Genomic DNA, 14,336 nt, shown 5'->3' on the forward strand with positions numbered 1-14,336 from the left:
TGTAGTATCCTTTATCTCAAGTTCTTTTGGGTAGATGCGATGTATCAAATCCCCGGAACTAGGATTGTTTAATGATAATACGTCATCTGTATAGCGGAAACTGAGATTGAAGGATCTAGCCAAACGACATTCTTTCTGATCAGATCAGATATAAAGTCAGCGTCATAAGAGTGAAGAAATAGGTCAGCAAGTAAAGGAGCACAATTTGTTCCCATTGGCATGCCGACCGTTTGTTGAAAAACACGTCCACCACACTGGACAAATATGTTGTCAATTACAACTCTAGCATTTTGTAAACATCTTCCTCTGTATATTTGGAAGATGATTTGGCATTATTTCTTACAAAGTGTGAGGAATCTCTACCAAGAACTATATATTTGTATCTAAGTGTACCATCTTTTTTAGAAAAACAACGATGTATAATATTTTTTCCACCTGTCCTTCTTCAAATATTGCTTTAGAAAGATTAATGGGACAGCTTGATCGCCTCGAAGTTATTTCTCCAAATATAAACACAACTACCTTTAATACCAAGCTTTTATTGAAGAATAATAATGGAGTGGTTAAATAGTAAAACAATGGAGTGGTTAAATAGTAAAACTAAGGAGGAAAAGAGATGATCAATTATTAAATCTTCTGGAATTGATGCCGAACAAAAAGACATTAGGGATTATTTTAATTTAGAAAAAGAACGTCATATCATTATTCAGAAAAGATTGGAAGAAAAAGAGGCAAAAGAAATTAGAAGACCAAAAAGTTACTATTACTGAATTTACAGAAATATTTGGTGGTATATTGAGAACTATAAATGAAATGGAAAGTAATTTGAAAAAAAATATTGCTTAAGAACGACTGCATTAAAATCTCAGATTTTGTTTAGGAGAGAGAGATTCTTACACATGAGGCTGACAAATCACTATTTAAAAAATTAATGACATTGAAGAAATGGATAAAAACCTTAGAACACTTATTGAATTGGATATAACTTGTCAAAGCAACACATATGTTCCTATGGAAGTCGTTGAATGTACTTAATAACCTACATTACCATCCACAACTCCAACAACAGCAATAGTTTCTACAATACCACCAACAGCTCCATCTTCAAGCAAATTATGCAAGGAAAATATCAAATTGAAGCCTCCAACTTTTATAAAGGAAAATATTTTTTTACATACATGGGACGAGAGAGATAAATATACAACATACAATGGGAAATTCATTCAGTATTTAAAGACTAAAAAGATATTTAGGGTAATAATAAAACAAAATGTGTTTGATGATATGCATGCTGTCAAAAACATTCACCTCTTCCATTTGAAATCTCATACAGTTATTTTGATAATATTATACATATGGTATAGATTGTTCTGCAAACTATTCAGGAATTATCTAAAACATGAAATAGTTATAATAACGTTTGTCCCAACAGTTCAGGGTTTTAAGGACTTTTCACATTTACAGTGGTATGAAGCTGCACGTTGTGGAGATGTTTTGTTACTGCATGAATACTGTAGCACCTGCATGTAACATGGTTTTTAAGAAGGATTGTCAATATTTTGATGAGTACATGAACATTGTATATACACATTGATAAATATGTGATTAACTAATATGTATTGATAAGGTCTTTTATCAATACATTAATAAGCATGATGATAAAGCGAAAGAATTGCATGTAGTTTTGTTCAAAAGTTATAACTTATTGATGTCAAAGTAGCTATCCTTTAAATTTACATCACTTCATTTCATGAAAATGATAGATTATGTAAGAAATAAGATTGATGACTCTGAATTTTAACAAAATAGGTCCAAAGGTAGCTACTTGGACTTTGTGGTTGTAGTGTTGTGCATTTAGGTTATTTGCTTATTTATTACATACATTTAGTATTTAAAAAAATATCAGCTAGGTCGTTGTGCTTTAAAATTGCCTTTATTTTCATAGTGTTTACTAATATTAACTCTTTATGTCTGTGTTGCTTTTTAACACAGAATTGCTTATGCTTTGTTGTCTTGTGATGTAAAAGTTATATGCTTTTAATGCTTTTTTATGCATCTATGATTATTTTATATTTACCTGTTGTTGTGGTATAATTATATTTGACGTTACTTGCTTTGAAAATGTTATGCTACCAAAACATTTAATCATATTATCAATTTCAGGTTGTCTACTGGAATACCGAAAAAAATGAAAAAAAACATAGCAAATTAGAAAAATACGATATGACTATTGAAGAGTTGAAGGAAGATTTGGAAGAAGGAACATTAGAATTACTGTAAGTATGAGTTAATTAATTTATAATTGATTAGTGTGTTTGCTGTAAATCAGAATAGAAAATGTTTATCTAATTTGGCTGCATGTAGGGTACATATTTGAATATTTGTTTAGTTTTTTTATTTGATGTAGATATATTTTTATGGCAAAATTATAGAACAAAAGTTAGAAATTATTGCAAAAAGATAAATAAATGCAGTCACACACCAACAAACACACACACGCACACACACACACACACACACAGACATATATGTATGCGTTATATCTTATCATGACGGAAAAATGGTTAGTTATATGTAACTTGTTTGTAATTTGTGTCATGAGTTAAATACAGACTATAAGACCCTTGTTGAATACTATATTAATATGCACATTAATTTATAAAAGTTCATTTACATTTCCATTTAATATTTTTGTGTATTTTCAGAGCCTGAATTTGAAATGGACTATAATTTGCTGAACTGTATTTTTAGTTGAATTTTAAACTGGAGTTGTACCTCTTTGACAATATTTCCAAGTTGACATTTCTGAATTCACTGCGGTGGACCTATATTTAGACATTACAGTTTATATTTATTTATACTGTCCAATGGTTACATGTGCAGGAGAAGTTGTAGGTGAAGGTCATGTAAATTGAATTAAACAGAGAAAGAGGATTTCCGAGTAGATTGATTTTTTGTCCTGAAGTCCCTAACTTACGGAAAGTAAGGTGTGTTTCGTTTAAAATTACCGAAGGGGGCATTTAAAAAAACATAAAGCATAAAAGTTAAGTGTTTTTAAGCGAGCCAAGTTCGCACTTACATGTGAATGAGTATGAATTCTACCAACGGTTATTATACTGACACATGAAAAACTTTCGTCCAAGATAAACACTACTTCGATCTAATGAAACTCGAAATAGTAAAAATGCCTGCTAGACAAATCATTTAAGGTTTGAGTTACGTAAATGAACGCCCCAAGCGGATTACGTATACGGGAAAAACGTTGTCGAGTTATTTCCCTTTGATCACTGACTTGTAGGCCTTATGATAAGAATCATTTCAGCAATTGAAAGATTCATTCTATCTATCATAGTTTTCAAGATATTGGCTGAAAACTGTAAAAGAAAAGTCATTTTACACCTCTTAAGGGCAATAACTATTACATGGAGTCATCTGACAACTTTGATCACTGAAGACAATTGCAGTCCTTATAATAAGGACGATTTCAGCAATTAAAAGATATTGACTTAACCTAACGGTTTTGGAGATATATGCAAAAAAAACTACTGTCTAACACATAAAAAACGTCCAAAAAGGGCAATAACTCCTACATTGGTCAATTGATTTTCACCAAAATTTGACCACAGATAGATCTTATCATGCTGAATAAGTTTATCCATGTCAGAATTTGGTTGAACCTAACGGTAAAAGGTTTTGTAGATATATGCAAAAGTCTGCTGTCTGACCACTAGGTTCTCTTTTTAGTAACGGCGGTCATTTTTTTCTTTCAAACGAACAAAAATCCAAACGGTAATTTTGTTCAGGGTACCCTAAAAAACAAAAATACTTTCACTGAATTAAGCACAGTAGTTTCTGGGAAGATTTTTTAAAGTAATAACATCAAAAACATCAAAAAGCGCCCAAAAAGGTCAATAACTCAAACATGGTTCCACATATTTTCACCAAAATTTGACCACATATAGATCTCATCGTACTTAAACCTTTATGTCAGAATTTGGTTAAACCTAACGGTTTTGGAGACATATGCAAAAAATCTGCTGTCTGACCCTTATGTTCTATATTTAGTAACGGCTGTCATGTTTTTTTTAACAGATTAAAAATCCAAACAGTCATTTTGTGCAGGATACTCTAAGAAACAGTCATCTTAAGTTTCATCCAAATCCATTCAGTAGTTTCAGAGGAGAAAATGTTTGAATAAATTGTTAACGACGACGACGATGGAAGTGAAGTGATGGCCATGTGAGCTAATGAAATCCCCGAGAACTCGTTCCGCTGGTGTGGTAAGGAGAAATGTCTTAAATTGTCATATATTCATCATCGAAAACGAGCTACTTTTAAACTCATTTTAATACTACATGACATTTCGTCGATGTTCATACTTAAGTATACAAGTTCGTAAAACTTCCCAAACACAAAAAGTTCAACAAAATTTCAAAATGTGCAATAAAAATGAGTCACGTGATCGGTTAATCAAGCCTTGGTCGGACCACATAATATCTAAAGTGCAGTGGAAAGATGACAAAATCGTAAATTTAAATTTTGATGGTAGGTCAATTAATGTGTATATTTTACAGGGCAAATTGGAATCTATGACGATACGGAATCCTCCAAGGGCAAATCGGAATTCCAATTTGTCCTAGTAGTAGAAATTGGAATTCTGATCTGCACTTGTTTAAATCCAGTACAAATCAGAATTTTAGTCACACAGTTTCAGTTATTAATCGCGGACTTCCTGTTCTAAATTACGTCACACAGAATAGAAAGATTTAGGGTCAGGAACTGTCCAGGGGTATGACAGTTTAGAACAACTTTTCGTATTTTCTTTGTCACTGTGACAGAGTCTGGCACGGATAATAATTCCAAAGCGTGTACACTGACTGCTACGTTTATTACAGTAGTAAAAGCGAGGATCTCAGAATATACAACGTGTTCAAATATATACTATTCAATTGTATAAGACATATCCTTAATTCAATGTGCATCTGGACGTAAACCTGGACATAAATATTCTATGTGTCCAGTTTACCTGCCTTGCGTATGATTTACTGACACATTATTATTTGTGTACAAGTAATTTGTGTGAAGTTGCCATAGTCGTCTCCCGGATAATTGTCATCACCGCTAATATTGTTATCCATTGTGTTGTGTCTCGAACGAAGGATATATCTTAGAGACTGTTTTCATGACCACTTGTTCAACAAGTCGCAGTATCGTCTATTACGTAACCCAGAGTCAGCATCTGTCGACACCGTTGGCACCAGTTTATACCCATTTTCAGCTGCTTCATGTTCGTCAGACTTGCCTCTGTTTTCTCTGGCCAACCATGAGTGTCTGCAAAAAAACTAGCTTGTCGACAATAACAAAATATCCCAACCCCAATTAATATGGCAATTAACAATGAGATACCTGCATACCCCCAATTTGGAATTTGAAAACTAGTATCAATTGTTCGTAAATCTTTTAACTGATTGATTAAATTCGTCATTAGTATGGTTTCCATTTGTTGCAATGTGTTGGGAAGCTCATCAAAAGTAAAATTAGACAAAGCTAAATGAAAAGGGGTCCATATTGTGAATTCAGACATATTGTAAATTTCAATTAATCTTTTTAATTTAACTTTGAAAACGGTCTTCACCCTTGTAATATGGTAAAAGTGTTAAAGAATCACTATTGGCAGAACAAGGAGTTTGTAATTTTAGTAATCCAATAGGTGGATTTATTCTTGTGGTAGATAATTGTGATGGATGACGACAAACTACAGAGAGTCTTAATCTTTTTTGTGTGGCTATTACCCAAAGACCTTCCCGTATGTGATCTGCCATAAGGAGAATCGAATTAGGATAAATGAGTGTTTGGCAACGTTTATTTAAGATATTTTTGTTTTTCATGAAAAGAGTAATGATACATGTCTTACTTAGGTTTACTGGGGAGACTGGACTTTTTATGTTGCAAAAGCCTACTAATGGATTGGAACACTGTTTTAATTCATATGGAGTCAATAGCACATGTTGCATTCTAGCCTTATTAACTGCCAATGCATTACTTTCTAACTTATAACTGAAGTTTTAATTAAATAAATAAAATAAACCTTTTTCAATCATGAAATGAATTATTTTATCTAAACCCCGCCAATGCAAATTATGTACCTTGAAATTTTCTACACTTACAATATGTTTCTCTAAAATTTCTGTATTGCAGATGACCTATGAGTCCCCTATACTTAGTGACCAATGAAATCAAAAGTTTCCTATTTTGGAAAACCTCATTTCTCGTCATATTTAAAATAGAAATACCTTTGGACACTACATGTGTAATCGTTTTCTGATTAGGACCAAATAACCAAAGTGCAGGAAGACAACCAGATGGAACATTACCATCTCTACAATAAACAAGACCAAAAACTAGTCAAATTATACAACAAAACAACTAAAATGAAACAACAACGAAATATGCTTATGAGATACGAAACATACCACAATAAGCGAAGGCGCACTCATGAAAGCAAGTGTGTGGACTAAAACACAAATAGTTTATCAACACAAGCGCAATTAGACACCAAAATGAATGGACAAAACAAAACACAATCATATTTATTATGTACATGCTGTATTGTCCCAATAGGGTAATGTCTGGAATAGCGTTCCAGAAACTGATAATCCCCGCGCCGGCTCGGACAAAATTACTCTTCTGTAAGCAAGAATAAGTGATCATAATTATACCAGAAGTGTTAACGTGGCTGGTGCAAACTCAGAATAGGATGATGCCATCTGAAAATGATATACGAACCAAATGTTATAACAACAGATAACTTCTAAACTTTTGGCTAAATGCCAACGAGTTCAACTGATTTTGATCTGTACCACCATTTTCTAGTTAACTATAAAGAACCATAACTAAGATTTCAAAATGAAAAAAAAATAAAACAATGAAAATGAATGATATGACTACAATGAAAACTTTTGTGAACATCTCAATTATTCACAGACCAACAAATAAAAACTTTAACTGTGCACAATAAAATTGACAACAGAACCACAAGATCAATATGACAATGAGTTAAACGCACTGCAAAGCAAGCTTTTGCAAGGCTGTATCAGTCTCAGAAAGAGTTTTCTGCTTAATTTTGATACCTTTTACCAACGGAGTTGAAAAACGCTGAGCTAATAGGGTGTCATCTTCAGACGACGAAGTGGATTCCTCTTTAACAACCCTTTTGTGCCTTTTTGTGCCTAATTTACTGAGCCAAAGGAATATTATTATCTGACGTTATCGCATCGTTGTCGGGTGGATGTGAACTGACTGAGTCTGACTCACCTTGACTATCCATTTCTGACGTCTCTGGAGGTACTACATACCTAGCTTTGCGTAATTTTCTTCCCGTGACTTTTGGTATTTCCCATTCCAACGGTGCTAATCTTAAATGTTCAGCATGAGCTTTAGTAGTGCTGTTATCTAACGGATTCTTAATAAGAAAAGTAAAAGGACCTATCTTTTCAATAATCCGAAAATACGGCCGCCAATTGCCTTGTAACTTAGTTGTTTTGAGATGATTTTTGTAATACACGGGATCGCCAATTTGAAATGCCACGACCTTAGCCCCTTTGTTTGCATTTTCCGCTTGTTTCTTTTTAGATTTTTTCATGATCCTGTAAGTTTCCAGAAAAGTACGATGTTGATTTTGGAGAATAATTTTATGAAACTCTTCACCCTCATATTTTCGACGAGTTTTTAACAAATTATCTAAAGAAAGAACACAATCCCTAATGAAAAAAAAACCAAAAAATGGAGATTGTCTAAAAGACTCATTGACATTGAAACGAATGGCTGCCAAAGCATGGTTTAAATGTAAATCCGAAGAGTGCACATCGTCTGCAATTAATTTAGATAAGATATCATGTAATGTTCTATGAAAACGCTCGATTTTGGCATTACTTTGAGGATGGTAAAAACTTAACATGTTCTATTCGCATTTCCTTCAATGTCTCTTTCATCATACGATTACAATTTCCAAGACCATTATCAGTTGATATTTGCAAAGGACAAACATATCTGTTGATAATATGCTCAACCAGCAGTTCAATGACATTGTCAGCATTCTTAGACTTTACTGCAAAGGCTTCAGGATAACCACTGTATAAATCAATAAAACCAATGACGCACCTGTTTCTGGTAAGAGTAGTCGGATAAGGTCCACTGAGGTCTAGGCCAATGCAAGCAAATGGATAAGGTGGATGCCATTTTGCTGTACCGGTGGTTTGATTTTCTTCAAATTTCTAGTCTGACATGATTCACAAGTAGAAATATGATTAAACAAATGTTTGTACATGATAGGCCAATAATATTTACTTTTCAGTGCATCAAACATTCTGTCCGAACCTGGATGACCCATGTTATCGTGAAACGCCTTGAAAACCATTTCATGCATGTGTGAAGGGACGTACAAGCGCATTGTCGGAGTTGTGTCACTATTTGACAAAAATATAAACGACCATCTTCAGTTACAATAAACTTATTTTGAATGCTTTTCTTTGCTTTGCCAGTTAACAGATCGTCTCTCAATTTAACAATGGTCTTATCTTTTTCTTGCTCAGCTTTCAAATATATTGTATCTAACTCGTCAGAACGATTATGATCATGACTAAAATCTAGATTTTTGCTTATCACATGTGGCAAACTGTTATGGCTCAAAATGATTAGAATTCAAAGTGTTGACTTGAAAAGCATTATCACTTATATCTAGTTCCTGATAATTCTCATTACTATCAACAGCAGCGCTATCTGCGGACAACCTTGAAAGAAAATCCGCCACTAAGTTGTTTTTGCCTGCAATATATTCAATTGTACAATTGTAACTAGAAATAAAAGTAGCCCAGAGCTAAATGCGCTTGTTTTAAATGGGTGAGTCAAAAATATAACGCAACAGTTGATGGTCTGTTCGAATAATAAGTTTTGCCCCATGCAAATATTGATCCAATTTCTGTAAAGCATAAAATATACTGAAACTTTCTTTTTCAATGGTACTGTATCTAACCTGGGATTCATTTAATTTGTGTGATAAAAAATATATGGGTTTCTCAAGCATTTGTCCATTTGGCATCTCGACTAACTGAGATAAAACTGCCCCTAAACAATATTTGATTGCGTCAGTTGTGAGTATAAAATCTTTTGACAAATCAGGGTGCTTTAACAATGGAACTGCGCATAACGTGGACTTTGATAAATCAAAAACTTTTTGTTATTCTTCAGACCATACAAACTTTACGTTTTTCTTGGTAAGTTCAACAAGAGGAATAGCAATTTCAGAAAAACCACTGATAAACCGCCTATACCAATTGAAAAGTCCGAGAGCAGCTCGAACGTCTTTTACCGTTTTTGGGGTGGAAATTCTCTAATTGCCTTGACTTTCTGTAAATCTGGTTTAATACCGGTCTCTGTAATGACAAATCCTATATAATTAGTGTCTTTGCAAAAATGAACGCTTCTTTAATTTCAACCTGATATTGTGTTCTCGCAATGGCCAACTCTTAGTCTTGGTAATTTTGTTCAATTTCCGAAAATCACATCAAATTCTCAAAGTCCCATCTTTTTTCTTTACAACTACCAAAGCTAAAGCCCATGGTGAATCAGATTCTTTAATCACATTTGCGTCAAGCATTTTATCAATACGCTCATCTACCTCATGACGATAATGTAATGGCACCCTGTACGGAGAGAGCCGAATTGGCGGGTGATCCCCAGTGTCAATGGACATTTTCAAAGTCTTAGTCCTACCTAAATCCCTATCAGTTTGTGCGAACACATCCTCATTAACTATAATCAACTCATTAATTTGATCTCTAAATTCGTCTGGTACCTGGACATGATTTTCTAATTCAGATTAGCTAACCGTATTGATTTCAATATTTGTATCCGGCTCGCCCCGTGATACAAAATTCGACATGTTTGTTTCCGATATAGTTTAATCGAAGATTAGGTGAGCGTAACCCCCCGAAAAAAACACCCACGCCTAAGATGTACCGTTTGATTTGTATTGTTCGCATTCATAAGTGGAAAACGTCTACTTTGACACATTTGAACTAAACTATTCCCTAGCATAATACCCGGATGAGAAGCAAGAAAACCTGCATCGGCGGCTTCAATTTGAATAAACTGACATTTTTTAAAACTCGGATTGTGCTTTAATCTAGCTTGACAAACATAAACTCGTTGAGGTTTTAAAACTGTGCTGGCCGACAATCGTACCATGGAAGCTATACGCGTGTCGTCCTCTAAAGGTACATATGCACTATTAATTTTCAATGAATGCAAATCATAATATAGCCTCACCCCATATTTTGAAAGCCAATCCCTGCCTAAAATAATATTCCTATTTATATTTTTAACCACATAAAATTGATGTGTCAAAATTTCCTTTCCAATCTTAAAGTGACGTTCACAAACTCCTTTAACATGTAATGCAGACCCGTCAACCCCTTTAACATGAACCCTAACAAATTTCAAATTGGTTTATTTTTCAAAGAATTAAAAATTCTAGAATTTAGTAGGGAAATTTGAGCTTCACTGTCGATTAACGTGCGTAGATAACAATTTTGAATTCGAAATAGACATGAACTTGGTGTACCCGCTAAATTAATTTTTAAATTTTGACCCTTCAATTTTTTAAATTTCTTGACACGTATTTTCTTCCCCTTATCGCTTCCAGAATAAAGAGAAGGTTTTAGTTTAACTGAGTTCTTTGAGGTGGTGGAAGTGGACAATTGGTTGAAATATAACCAGGTTTCTGACATCGATAACATTTTAACAAAGTCCTATTTTGGAATCGTTCAGCTGGACCATTGGGATTGTTAAAAGGAACATGTGGACCATTTCTGAATCTGTGGTCTGAGTATGTAAAGGTACATGTGCTGGCTGTGAATACCATTGTCGTTTATAACCATTTCTGAAATTTTGAGATTGCCCTAAAGGTAAATTGAATGAAGATCTACAAAATTCCATATTATGTCCATACCGATTACAATTTTCGACATCATGTAGTTGTGACGGCATTAAAACAAAAATAAAATGGACTAAATTATAAAATTCCGAAGAAATGACTATTTAACTCAGGTATTTTGAGTCCATCTACAAAATTTAAATCCCTACGACTCGATTAGCTCAACTTTGTAGCAATATAAAAAAACGCCCAAAAAAATGTCGTTTTTAATACGTAGCACCATTTTCCAATCTGTATGTATGGAGATTTTTTTAACGTCAGACACCTAATGAAATTCAAGATTTTAAAACAACGAATTAAATTAAAATAATTAAACTGTCTGCTCCATAAAGTAGCGCCCTTCAAAGTAAATAATTTTCTTCACAACTGCAAAAAGATCAAAGATAAGTATCGCCGTATTTAATTAAAATCTGGCATGACAAATCAGAGAGCTTTTAAATTGAAGTTTCTTTACATACTTGTCAATTAGCAATCTGTCCTTTGGTAGCTCATTTAGGCGAAGTCTGTTTTTTCCTTTAACTTTGTAGCGTGTCCCATGAGCACGGAGATGATGGAAAATAGTCCAATTTTGCATCTTTATAGACCTATCTGGTTTATACACTTCGGTAATCCAATTATCTGCCCACCAATTTTGAAATTCAGTCGGAAAAAAATGGCCAAAAATTTCAAAATGAGATCTGTGGACCATAAAATGCGTTAAAATATCTGTATTCCCTTCGTTACAAGTCGGTCCAACAGTTCCAATACACGGTGGAACATAGCTTCTTAAATGATTTATTGCTTGTGTTGTCCAGTTTGAAGAAGTGAGTTCACTGTCGTCATTAGTAAAAAATATAAACTCCATGTTTTCTCTCAGTGCATATTCTGCAATTGCATTCATAGTCTATACAAATGTACCACCTTGTACTGGAAGTACTCAAAGTAGACATACTTTCAATTTTTTCTTTAACTGTTTTTGTCGATTCCAATATATATTTTGTATGCGTAGGTTGGTTCGATCGTCTTTAATATTGATTTTAAACTATGTTTGATAAGAGACAGATTACTAAGTGTTGTGTTATTAACGTGTCTAGTTGTTGATGGAATCAGGATGGCAACCTTTACCAAATGGTTGTCATAGCTGGTTTCAAGTTTATTTATTATTCTATCTTTTAAAACTTGAATACCTGAAAATATTAACATAGATACATTTTATTTTAAGAAAAATAGAAAAACAAGGATAAAACAAAGCAAGTAACTGATATAATAAAATTTTAAAAACGTCCTCATGTCTGCATATTGTACATTGTGAAAAAAAATGCTTGGTACAGGGGAATAAAAATGTCACAATTTTATAAAGTACGGGTAAAATACACCGCATTTTTTCGTTGTAAGGTTTTTTTTTATTAAGCAATAACATCTTATTGCTCGAATTTGTTATATATGGATCAGGGCGAAGAAATTTGCCTTTGTCCAGGAGAATTTCATAAGTATGGGTGAAACATACCCTATTTTGACGTAATTAAGCTATTTACATTAAAGTGATACCAAAAAAAGTTATTATATGTATCATATTTTGTATATTGCGAGAATTAACGGTCTTGGAGTGAATAAAAATATAACAATTTCATAAAGTGTTGCTAAAATATACTCCAATTTTAGGTAATAAAGGATTATTTACTAATGCGACACCATCTCAATGCCTTGGACATGAAAATGATGTAATCTTTAGGTAAAAAAAAATGTCCATTTGTGTTATATATGGACCAGGGGAATCACATTTTCTTAAGCCAAGACAAATAAAAATATTTTTATCAATATAGGTAAAAACTATACTCTATTTTGTTTTAAGTAAGCTGTATATACAAAAGTGATACCGACATTTTCCTACAAAAAAACAAACAACCTTGCAATTTTGATATGAAAAATGTTGATTTTTATTTTACATGATACATTGCGAGAACATTTCTATTGGTCTGGGATTATGAATTAATGAATTCATTAAGATGGGGTGAAATGTACTCAGATTTTAAGTAAAAAGTTATTTTTGATTAACTTGCAATTAGCCCGTGGGTAACACGGAAAACACTGACCACCCTTGCGGAATCTATGGGACTGTGTAACATGAGAAACAATGACCACCCTCGCGGAATCTATTGGACTGTGTAACATAGGAAACGCTGACCATCCTCGCAGAATCTATTGGACTGTGTAACATGAGAAACAATGACCACCCTCGCGGAATCTATGGGACTATGTAACATGGGAAACAATGACCACCCTCGCGGAATCTATGGGACTGTGTAACATGGGAAACACTAACCACCCTCGCACAATTTATGGGACTATGATTTTTAGCAACTGAAATATTTCATAATACAGGTGTTTACTGCTAATTATAAAATATCCAGCAAAAAGGAGAGTCTGGGTGGTTGACTTCCAATCAGTCAGAAACACGTCAAAACGTTAGATATTTCAATATCTGGCATAATTTCGTTATTTAAGTTATATTAAGTTTTCATTTTGTAAAGAAAAAAGCTACCCCTTTCCTCAATAAAAATTAGCAAAATTTTGAAGAAAAAAAATTCAATTGAAACTGCAGTTTAAATTTTTCACAGTGAAAAGCTTTCAAAATATTATACAATTATTTTTAAAAAAATGAATAAATCTCAATTTTATTCATTCATATCATGGCACAATTAAAAAAATGAATATTCTTTGATTTCTGACAGATGAAGAAAATTGGGCAACTTTGATTTTTTCCTGTTTTCTCTTTCTGACCAATTTAGGAGTGAGATTTAAAAAAAATTATAGTGTCAATGTACGTAATTATAGTTATTATCAAGTCCTAGTGGATAGCTATACACAATTTTATATAGACTTTCGTTGTTTGAGATCAAATTATGATTTTGATGCCCATGCTTCGACGGTTTTCCGTCCTAGTCTAAGATTACAGACGACTCAGCGATTACTAACTATCTAGGAATGAATTTTCAGATTATTTTAGAGCACCTCTGTAACTCCTACTTCTGAATCATATTAAAGAAATATAAAACTTTCAGATTGCTTAACAGTATAAACCAAGGTTTGTATTACGAAGGTAAAAGCGTGTTCTGTACCATTTTTTCTCTTCAAATTCCTAAATCTTCATTTCATTAGGCTACAAAAAAAAGTAATAGTAATAAAAAATAATGAAAATATGAAATCAAAACCAGCACGAGAAGTTATTAGAGAGAATGTCAAAGGAAATCCCTTATGGTAGCCCTTGTTTAATTCAATAAATGAAACATACGTGTTAAATGTGTTTCTTTTTTTCGTTTTGTTTTGTTTTTTTGGTTTTTTTTATTTTGGGCTACGGCAAATG

At 33.1% G+C, this 14,336-nt stretch overlaps 1 long non-coding RNA gene across 1 annotated transcript; it reads left to right on the forward strand.

Annotated features, from left to right (window-relative positions):
• Positions 1–1,962: 1,962 nt before the first annotated feature.
• LOC148603907 (uncharacterized) lies at positions 1,963–4,543 on the forward strand. The gene is made up of 3 exons (XR_015916661.1): positions 1,963–2,276; positions 2,706–2,987; positions 4,093–4,543. It is a non-coding gene; the product is annotated as an uncharacterized LOC148603907 (long non-coding RNA).
• Positions 4,544–14,336: the final 9,793 nt, after the last annotated feature.

The sequence above is a fragment of the Perna viridis genome, chromosome 11, assembly GCF_037379345.1.
Source record: "Perna viridis isolate PV_CMFRI_1.1 ecotype Kerala chromosome 11, ASM3737934v1, whole genome shotgun sequence".
NCBI lineage: Eukaryota > Metazoa > Mollusca > Bivalvia > Mytilida > Mytilidae > Perna > Perna viridis.